Here is a 10,092-nt window from a genome sequence, read left to right on the forward strand (position 1 = left end):
AGAATTTCTGTTTAATGGATGTCATAGCATTTGTGAATCATAAAGTTTGTTTATAAAGAATAAGAAAAATAGACAAAAAAGGCAGATAGACTTCAGTGATAAGGCCTAAGAGCTTATGTCCTCATAAAATGCATGTGTTGAAGCTGATGTTACAAGCTGGTGGATAGGGTTAAGGCAGAGAGATTACCTCCTCATGGCAAAGCCCACAGTGGTGGGACTGATACCCTTATTAAGGAAGTCTGAAATGGTGGAGTGACGTCTCCTGCCACGGAATGTTATAGTAGAAACTCAAAGGAGGCCCCAACAGACAAAATCTGCTGCTGTCTTAGTTTTAGACTACCCAGCCTCTAGAGCTGTTAGAAATAGACTTTGTGTTTATAATCCACCTACCTCTTGGGTATTTTGTTATAACAGCATGAGCAGATTAAAATCCTCAGTGACTGATTGCCAGGGAGCAGTGTCTCTAACATTCCTGATACAGATTAAGCTGATGAAATGAGGAAAGAAGAGAGCATAGATATGTTGACATGGTAACAGAGAAGGAGAACCAAAACAAAACCACCCAAACTTATAATTTTCAGATTATATCATTTTGGTCATCTCTTGGTAGTACCCACCCATTCTGGTCCCATGCTTCTTCCCTAAAAAAGTAAAAACCCCAACATATCAGAGCTGTGACCACTCAGCTTATTGTGGGTAAACGGAAGCTGGCAGGAATGTACCTGCTCCCCTCTCTTTTAGATAAAAGAAAATTGTGTTTATTATAGGTGCCTCTCATCTCTTAACCCCTTGCTCCAAGTCAATTCTGCTATTTATAAGACAGAGTAATAAATTGGTGCCATGTGAACTAAGCCCAAAGATTACCAAGAAGACTTCGCTGAGAGACAGAACACTCCCTGACAGCATTTCATAGACACCAAATATATTTCGTTAGTTATAAAGAGTTAAAATTGATATGCATTTCATACCTAAATAATTAGGTTCAAGAGTCCAACATCATTGAAAAACTTTGAAAGAAACATCTTAATACACAGTGAAGAATTTCAGTTGCTTTTAAAAAATTAAAAATAGTGATTTATGACCTCAATAAAATCAAGGATATATCTACATCTGGAAAGGCTGTCCCCTTTCCCTTGGGAATGATGATGATGTAAGCCACTTACTACATCTTCATGCCAAAATACCTTGCCTTTTCCTATTCAATCCCCATATGGATGTAAAATCAGCAGAAAACTGAACAATTACAAAATTAAATTGAACTTGTCTGGGGCTGTGCAGTTTTCTTGATTCAGAATCTGAGTACCTACCCATTTATGTATCTACGGACAAGGAGAGAAATCTATGATAGTCTGTTTGTCTGTCTGTCTGCCCTTTGTGTGTGTGAATGTGTGTATGTACATACATACATGTATATGTGTGTGTGTGTGTGTGTGTGTGTGCGTGTGTGTGTGTGTTTGTGTATATGTCAAAAGTCAACATGTTAGCCAAGGTGCTAGCAGGATTAGGGGAGCTCAAGCACATTAGATAAAGAAACATATATTTGCTTGAGATCTTTGCAGGTTGGAATGATTGCTTAGGGCAATGTTAGAAGGGAATTAGGACAAGTTGGTCATGTATGTGGGTTCAGATGAGTGAAGCAACAGTTTTAAAGGAAGGGCCACGTTCAGTCCTTTTAGCCTCGTCCATCCTTATTATCTGAGACCACTTCCTCTCTTTAAGGTTTTTGTCCTGTTCCTTCTGCTTTGTTCCATGCTCAGTGATTCTGGAGATGGCTTCGTTGGTCCTGATGGTAAAACTCAACTGTAAACACATTGTCACACCATCTCTTTCTGAGTGCATTTGGCCTCCCCTCATTTTCCAAATGGCTAAGAGTCTTAACTTCTAATAAAACCTTGAAAATCCTTAGTAAGAGCCTTATCGTCTCATTAGAACTCCAGTCATTAGGGAACTCGGTCAGGCATCCTGTCACTTTTGTGTGTGTGTGTGTGTGCTCTCCCACTACGCCAATTTGTCTATTCATTCATGCATTTGACATGGTCATAGGAATTTCTACCCAGAGCATGAGAAAGTTGCCGCATGGGTTTGTATTGGACTGATCACATTAGACAAGACACATCACTGAGAAAACTTCAGTAGAAAATAAAACTAAGGGAAAAATGAGTAGTTTTTCCTATGGATCTTCTGGTTTTTGCAAACGCCTTTAAATAGACTTGCTTAGGGTGAGTGTTGAAACACTCCAAATGCATACTTTCTGGCCTGCGGAGGCAAAAGAAAACCATGTATTTAAGGCAGAGGATAACAGTCAAGTTGCATTAAAATCTGTGAGTTTTGAAATTGTTAATCAGATAATTGATAATTTCTCTTCTGCACTTGTGATTGGTGATTGTCCAAGCATTCTCAAATAACCCAAATGGCTCAGAATTCAAGGAAAGTTTTAAAATGATGTTTGTAGGAAAAGAATGTCAATTGACAAAAGTGCTTTATAAGAATAATAATAAAAAAGAATCAGATCTAAATCTAACACAGTGCTAGTAATAGAACTATCATGTTTTGATGCTTCTTCATAAATAACAAAATATACACAATGTTAATGATTAACTAGGATAATTTTATTATTTTTTCTTTTCTATATAAAATGAAACCTATTTGAGAAAAATACTGTTTCTATCTAAGTTTGTACATTTGCCAATAATTTGATCTTGAAAAGAGAAAGAATCCCAAGAAAGGTGGTAGGCTCACCGCCATTCTCATGTTATGTGAGGGACAGCTCAGAACTCTGCTGTGGTTATGGCGAAAGAGGTCTTCCCTAACCTCTTACCAATACAGTTCACTTAGATTAAAAAAATCTGGCTTAAATTTGGCAAATGTAGAGCTCATTATATCAATTATGAGAGCTGTTGATGTTTTGAGGGCTGTGGGAAATTCAGATATCTTACAAACTTCTCATTTACCTAGAAAAATCATGGATTAGGAAGCTGAGATAGAAGACCTGAATCAAAGATTGAAATAGACAAAGAAGTTGTCCTTGTAGCACGAATTTAAACAATGTAACCGGGGGAAACCAGTTCTCAGTGGTACAAGATGCCTCCCTGTGTGCATGTATTTGTGTAGGCACACTTGTGTGCGTGTGTATATGAAGCCAGAGGTCAATTTCAGGTATTCATCTTCAGGAGCTGTCCATTTTGTATTTTGAGACAGTGCAGTAAGGTAATACCCAACCTTTAAAGAACACAATCGGGACATAAATGTAAACACTGGGCTTTTCTCCAACGCTGAGTAGAAGAGGTATATGTATTATAAGCCTCATTACCTCAGAGCTTACTGAGTAAACTGTGCTGTGTCGCGAGAGGTCCATGGGTCTCTGTCTTCCTAGGATGGGCAGCATTCTATCCTCTTTAAAATGATCTAGGGTAGAAACTTGTGTTTGCCCATTAAATACTTCACTGACTAAGGCGCATCCCCAGCCTGACAAAGGCCCCATGTTTAAGAATGCAAAGGGACCCTGAGATAGAGAGTGCTAATGCCTCCCAGGAGAGAGCATGTACCTGCCACACAATTTTTTCTCTCATATTCCACAAAATTGCGTTTGTTAGATTGTGAGTTCTGATAATCCTCCTGCTGAGATGAACGACCACCCGCAGCCCGCTGTGAAACGTTTTAGCTATGGATGCAGGAGTTGGAAGGTTGCCAGTGCTTTTTCTCTTACTGTACATTGTTACTTTCAGCAACAATGTAACCAAAGAGCTGACAAGAAGCAACTCTGGACATAAGGTTTATTTTGACTTGGGGTTGGAGGGACTACAAGCCATCAGGGTTGGGAAGGCACAGAGAAAAGAGGTTGTGCTGTAGTGTTTGACAGTGGAGTCATGGAGGTGAGTGGTTGGTGTGGTGGTGTTTGGTGCTGGAGGTATGGGCATGGGTGATTGTGTGGTTGTGTTTGGTGTTGGAGGCAGGGAAGTGGGTGATTCCTGTTAAGAGTCAATGGGAAGGGGAATAACAATCGGAATGTAAATAAGAAATACTCAAGTTAATAAAGATGAAAAAAATGCTCAAAAAAAAAAAAAGAGTCAATGGGGAGGGCGGCTGTCACTCATCTTCCTGTTTTTCATTTCCTATTTTTACTACATCCAGGCCCAAGCCCCAAGGGTTTCATTCTCTAGAAACACCCTCATAGGCATACCCAGAAGTGTGGCTTGTTAATTAATGCCTTAGGCATTTCTTAACCCAGTGGCTTTGATGTCAGAATTAACCAGCTCAGCAGTGTAATAGTTTCATGAAGTATCTGGAGAGAACGTTCATAGTCATAAAAAGATTGAGTTTCTTCTCTGTGTCTGATGCGTGTGAGTAGATGTCCCCTCATGGTGGGATTCTTGGGCGCCTCCTCCTCTATTACTACTACTGTTTGCATTCTTGGAGCTGTGTGTTGGCACAATCTACAGCTCGTCTTTACACTTGGATCTTCTTTTGGCCATTCATGACCTCGGGACTGCTGTTTGTTCCTACACACATGAACATACATAAGTTGTTTGAGGCCAAAGTGTACATGTGTGTGCAGATGCCTTCATCTAGCCTCCTAGCTGCTTTCATTTGATCCACCAATGCTCTCTGGACAAATTGTTAAATTTAATTGCCTTCGCGGAGCTTGGGAAGTCCAAAAACGTTAGAAGACACGTGTAATTCTTACCGGAAATGTATGATTCTTATCAGAAACTGTGCCAATGGCTGTGTCAGCTGCGTATGATGCAGCGGGATGGGATGGGAATGAACAAGACGTCGCTATTGATAAAATTTTCTGTGCGGAGACGGAGCACGAAGTCAGAGCCAGACCCTGTCGGGTTAAAGTGTACGACTCCTTCTTTGCAGGATGCTAGAGGTCCAGTTGCTGGAAGGTCAGCTGGGGCTGTCCTGAGCCTCACATTTTCCATATCAGCACTGTTTGGGCTCTGTCACTTTGCGTCTTGGCTCGGGAACCTGTTCTTTGCGGTTTGAGAATTGTTTTAGCTGCTTATTTCTCAACTTAAGCAATAATCCCCTTTTGCTGACAGCTCTTTAGTTACTGTAGAAATGATTATGTTGTCATAAACACAGCTTTAGGGTTTCAGGTCGAGGGGAGGAAATCAGAGGGTGCGCAGAATACAGCTCATATTTCGTGCGGACACACCCACCTGAGTACTTACAGACAGCTCAGGAGAAGCAAGCAGACTTCTCTTTCCCTGTCCACTCCCCCACTTCTTATTTTTTTCTTCTTCTTGTGGAATCAGATGTTTTTAATGCATGTTTCAAAAGGCTCCATTTAACCTCCAAAAATAAACAAACCACAATTCTGCTCCCATTTCTTTCTCTCAATTTAATAATTTGTTCCAATTTTTCTATCTTTGAAACCAGATGATTCAGCTCCCCCTTTCTGCCCTCGCAGCTTGGCACGATCCAAACTTCAGAAGCTGGGGCTCGCGCCTCAGCCTTCCTTAATTTTATCTTAATAGCCTTCGTATGGAGCCCTGTCCTTCTGTGCCTCTCTTCAGACTCGATCTCTTTAACTTTCCATTAGACCTACACTCTCGTCGTGTGCCCCCCCCCTCTGTGTGTGTGTGTGTGTGTGTGTGTGTGTGTGTGTGTGTGTGTGTGTACCTCCTCTTTTGTGTCAGTTCTACTCTCCACGCTCATGCCAGGGATCAGAGCCTTTACTCCTATGGCTTTACCCTTATTTTAAAAATTCCTCAACTGACTTCTATTTTATGCTTCTAATTCAGTAATAAGATCTTATTCGAAGAGAGTCTCAGATCTCATTTTTTTTAAGTTTTTCTCTACCTAAAGTGGTCTTTGGCTGCCTTCATTGTAACTGCAGTCCCGACCTGTCCCACTAGTGTGTGACCTGGTGGCTGCTTCTCTGGTAAAACGTTGAGTTGCTTCTGTCTTCCTGGTTGTGGTTTCCATGGTATGCGCTCTTTTTCTTGCATTAAATTTACGGTCTGTGTAAACCTAAGAAGTTAATAAGACAAATCTGTGAATCTGGTCACCCACGCTTGAACACACATTAGTACTCTGCCAGAATCATACCAGATAGTCAAAATAAGGAGATAAAATACTTTAGGTTTGATTCAAGTTTTTTCCCTGTGGTTATTCAAACCTCTTTTCTTCCAGCGACAATACCACACTGGCCTTGCTCTGTTCCGTTTACTCAGTACTGTTATTTATTCCTACATTTACTGTATATCTGTGCAAAATGGACTCCTGCTTGGTGTATTTTTAAGCTGTATAAACCAGGGTGTGCTGGCTCCGTTTTGCCACTTGTCATCTTGTTTGGTTCTGTTGGTTGACTTAATTCCATATGTTGTGTCATATGTACTCTGCTTTGTTTCTATAGTGATATAATTTATCACTGCGAGGAAGTCCCATAGCAATCCTACATTTACAGGACCAAGTAGAAGGCGTGACTGTAAGTTCACTGAGGATAAAAGCTGCCTGAATTTCAGTTCCACTCGATTTTCTAAGAATATTCTGGAACCTGAAGGGGATTTTGAGTTTCTTCGTTTCCATGAGGGAAAAGACTGCTTTCACTAGGACAACTTGAGAAATCACACAGCATCTTGATCGTCAGACCTAGATTTTCTCTAGTGTGTGTGTGTGTGTGTGTGTGTGTGTGTGTGTGTGTGTGTGTGTGTGTGTGTGTGTGGGGTGATTTGACCTGTCAATAACTGGTATTCTATCAGAAGATGATTCTTTAGAATTTTCTTTAGGTGAGTTAAATAAGATATTGCAGGTAAATGGTTTGTATATATTTAGACTCTGATTAATGAATGGCTGTTGTGAGTTTTTCATTAAAGAATTTTAAGGCACGGTTTATTACCTAATGGAAATGTATATAAATAGTTATTGGCAGGAACATTTTTATGTTGTGTCTTGATTGCAGGATAAATAATGGTAGCCGTTAATGTTGTTTAATAAACTAAATAATCTTTTATGTATGCCTAGCAAGTAAAAAGGAAGAAATGCCAGTTACACACGAAATCCATGAGCTAAGACTTATTTTCAGTTGATAGCATTTTATATTTGCAAACTATAAAATATACAAAAGCTCCAGTTTGGTCTTTTAGTTTATAGTTTAACATTGCTAGCTATATATCACAGTTGAATAAGCGGAAAGACTGTGAAACACCTTCCTTAAAGGGTCTGTCCCACTTGGATTTAGAGAAAGCTTGGGTTTTATTGAAGAGCATTTTGGTAAAGGAATATTTTTTTAGCTGGACCCTCCCACCCCCAAACATATTTGGCTGAAGCATAATGCAACTTTTTTTGTGGGATTTTTTTTGTGAACTTTTGTGAATAATGCTTTGAAAATCTTCATCTCTTGAGTGTGAAATATTATTTAATAGGAATTTGGATTGGGTCAGCACTCCGTGAATAGGTATGGGTAGTTACAGAATTCTGGTTTTGTTTTTTGTTTTTGTTTATTTTCCTAGTCACTGAATTAAAAAGTGGCCTGAGAAACCGATTATTTTTTAAGAAACTTTTTAAATCTTCTAAATTTAAGAGATTTTAAGAAATGTAAATACTTAATTAAAAAAATATATATGCTCAAAATGTTAAAATAAGGTTTAAATGGATGCTGTTTGATTATTCATTTTATGAACATTTTAACTAAAAAGATATTTTCCAGGTTAATATTTTTTTACATTTAATGTACTTACTGAAAATTTTTCATTCTCAAAATTATGACAATGATGGTGACCAGTGGAAAGGGTGCCATTTATGTGCTAAATGAACTCAGTTACTGACTTGTATGAGGTATAAGGGGTAGCTGCAGGTTTTGGTCACAAATCATATTATAACATCACAGAGTTACACTGTTAAGAATCGTACTGGCCTATGCTAGGGAAATCAATTGTGAGTACTCCTCAAATTGTCTCTCTTTGTGGAATTACGATTTAGAAATAAATGCCTCGGCTAGGTATTTATTGAAAGGGAAACAAGGAAGAAACAGAGAAAGGAAGAAAGGTGGAGTGTGGTGGGGTGCCTGTCCTTTGTTAGTTTTTCAGTAAGAGGACTGAAATGTAACAACTGAAAACTCACCATGGGTTCAGGTCCTCTGTCAGAGTCTCTGTAGTCCTTTATCTATGAGTCTGTGGTATGAAAGGTTTGTTTCAACCTTTAGTAGCATCAAGGCCCGATGTTATCCTAGCCACAGTAAGTTCACAGTGTGATTGTTCAGCCTACTTCAGGTGAGTGTGAAAGCTGCACGGAAACGCTTTACTTGGTTGCAGAAATCCTCACTATGTTGTATGCTGTGTTCTCTCTCTAAAGGAGAATTACTAATTCTGAATTTTGAGGTGTGTGTGTGTGTGTGTGTGTGTGTGTGTGTGTGTGTATGCATGAGTACACATGTATGGACTAAACCTTTACTCTTCAGAACCACCTTAAGGGGTTGGAATTATGATCATTTCTGCGCTAAAGAGCAGTTAAGGCAGAGAGATCAATGAAGGGATATTTACCAATAATGGCTCCTCTCAAGTCTACAATTCATTGTTAGAAAAACCTCTTGCCAACGCTTTTTCTAAAAATGTTTCTGACAGTTTACTAGTTTCCCCGATAGCTTTATGAAATGGGAAAAGGAATTTTCTGTTTACTTTTCACTTATAAATGAAAACTTCCAGGACTGGGGAGAGAGCTTAAAATAATGCAAACTTGGGGTCTCAGGTTTGATCTACAGAATCCACAAGAGGAAGGTAGGCACGCGTGGTGCATGTTTGCAATCAGAGAACTGTGGAATTCAGATAAAATGAATAAGGATAACAAAATCCGAAGTCTCGTTTCATTGGGTGGGTTCTACAGCCGAAGTGTACCGGTTCCCTCCCATGTGAAGCGGGGGAAAAGGACAAGGGACTGTAGAAACGGCTCACACTGGGATCATTGCGCTCACCGCTGGCTTTGTTTTAGCTCGCTACGTTTTCCAGACCCTACCCCTGGTCACTTTGTATATGTTAGACACATTGTACTTGACTGTGAGAAGATTCAGAAACATTGCTTTGGACAACTAATTAGAATTACATAATTCACGGTACAATGTCAGCATTTACTTAACCCATGACACAAAATTAGGTTTTTTTTTTTTAATTTAAGCCTACATCTGCAGTAATTATAGACTTTTAATGGTGGGTATTTATTGAATTTTAAGTTCGTTTCTTTTATTTATTTATTATTAGGTCAAAGTTTAAGTAGCGGCATAGACAATATTTTAATATCATTTAAAGCATTTATGCATATAAACATCATAGTTGATGTTTTGTGTCCTGTATCTTTTAGATTTCAGTGTTTAAGTAAACATAGCTACATAACTAATTCCAAGTTCTTAGGTTGCAGGATGATTGTTGAGCTGTGTACACCCTTGTTTCTCAGAGGTGCCAGGAGGGGACAGACGTAGAGGAGAAAAGGATGGCTACGCACTCATGCCTGTACTTAGGGCCCTTACCAAAGTAGTGCTTTGGTGTTTTTTGTGAACTGTGAATGCAAAAGAAGCCAGTGTATCTTTCCTTCTGAGATGACTGCCTGGGGTGACTGGCTGAGGGGGAAGTGTTTATAAGGAACACACTTGGTAGCTGTTGGGATAAGGCCTCCTCGGAGTGTGGAGCAAGCACAGTTTGCTTATGGAATGTTGCAATTCATCCTTGGTTATCGAAGACATTTAGCATGTTTTGATATGGCTGCTTTTAAATCTATCTGAAAACTGTCAATCATCGGAGGAAATTATTTCGTCTCCCACAGCTGGTTGGTTCCTGCTTTGGTCAGAGTCTCCGATGTCCTTTTACTACCTTCTGTCTATCAAATTCATGTCGCTACAAATTCACATTCCCGTACCATTACAGGAATGCAAATATGTGTTTTCTTCATTTCTCTGTACCTCTCTTTCTATCTTGTGCACATATGCACACACATATACACTCGAACACTCCTGCATTCTTCCAGCATTAGTCTTTACTTAGATGATACCATTTAATGATGCTTAATTTTCTTTTCGAGAAGTAAATCTTTTACAAACATCCAATTTAAAATGTTTTTACAGAAAATGAACTTGACAAGGGACATTGGTCTGGAGGA

This window comes from Rattus rattus, chromosome 13 (genome assembly GCF_011064425.1).
Source record: "Rattus rattus isolate New Zealand chromosome 13, Rrattus_CSIRO_v1, whole genome shotgun sequence".
In the NCBI taxonomy this organism is placed as follows: domain Eukaryota; kingdom Metazoa; phylum Chordata; class Mammalia; order Rodentia; family Muridae; genus Rattus; species Rattus rattus.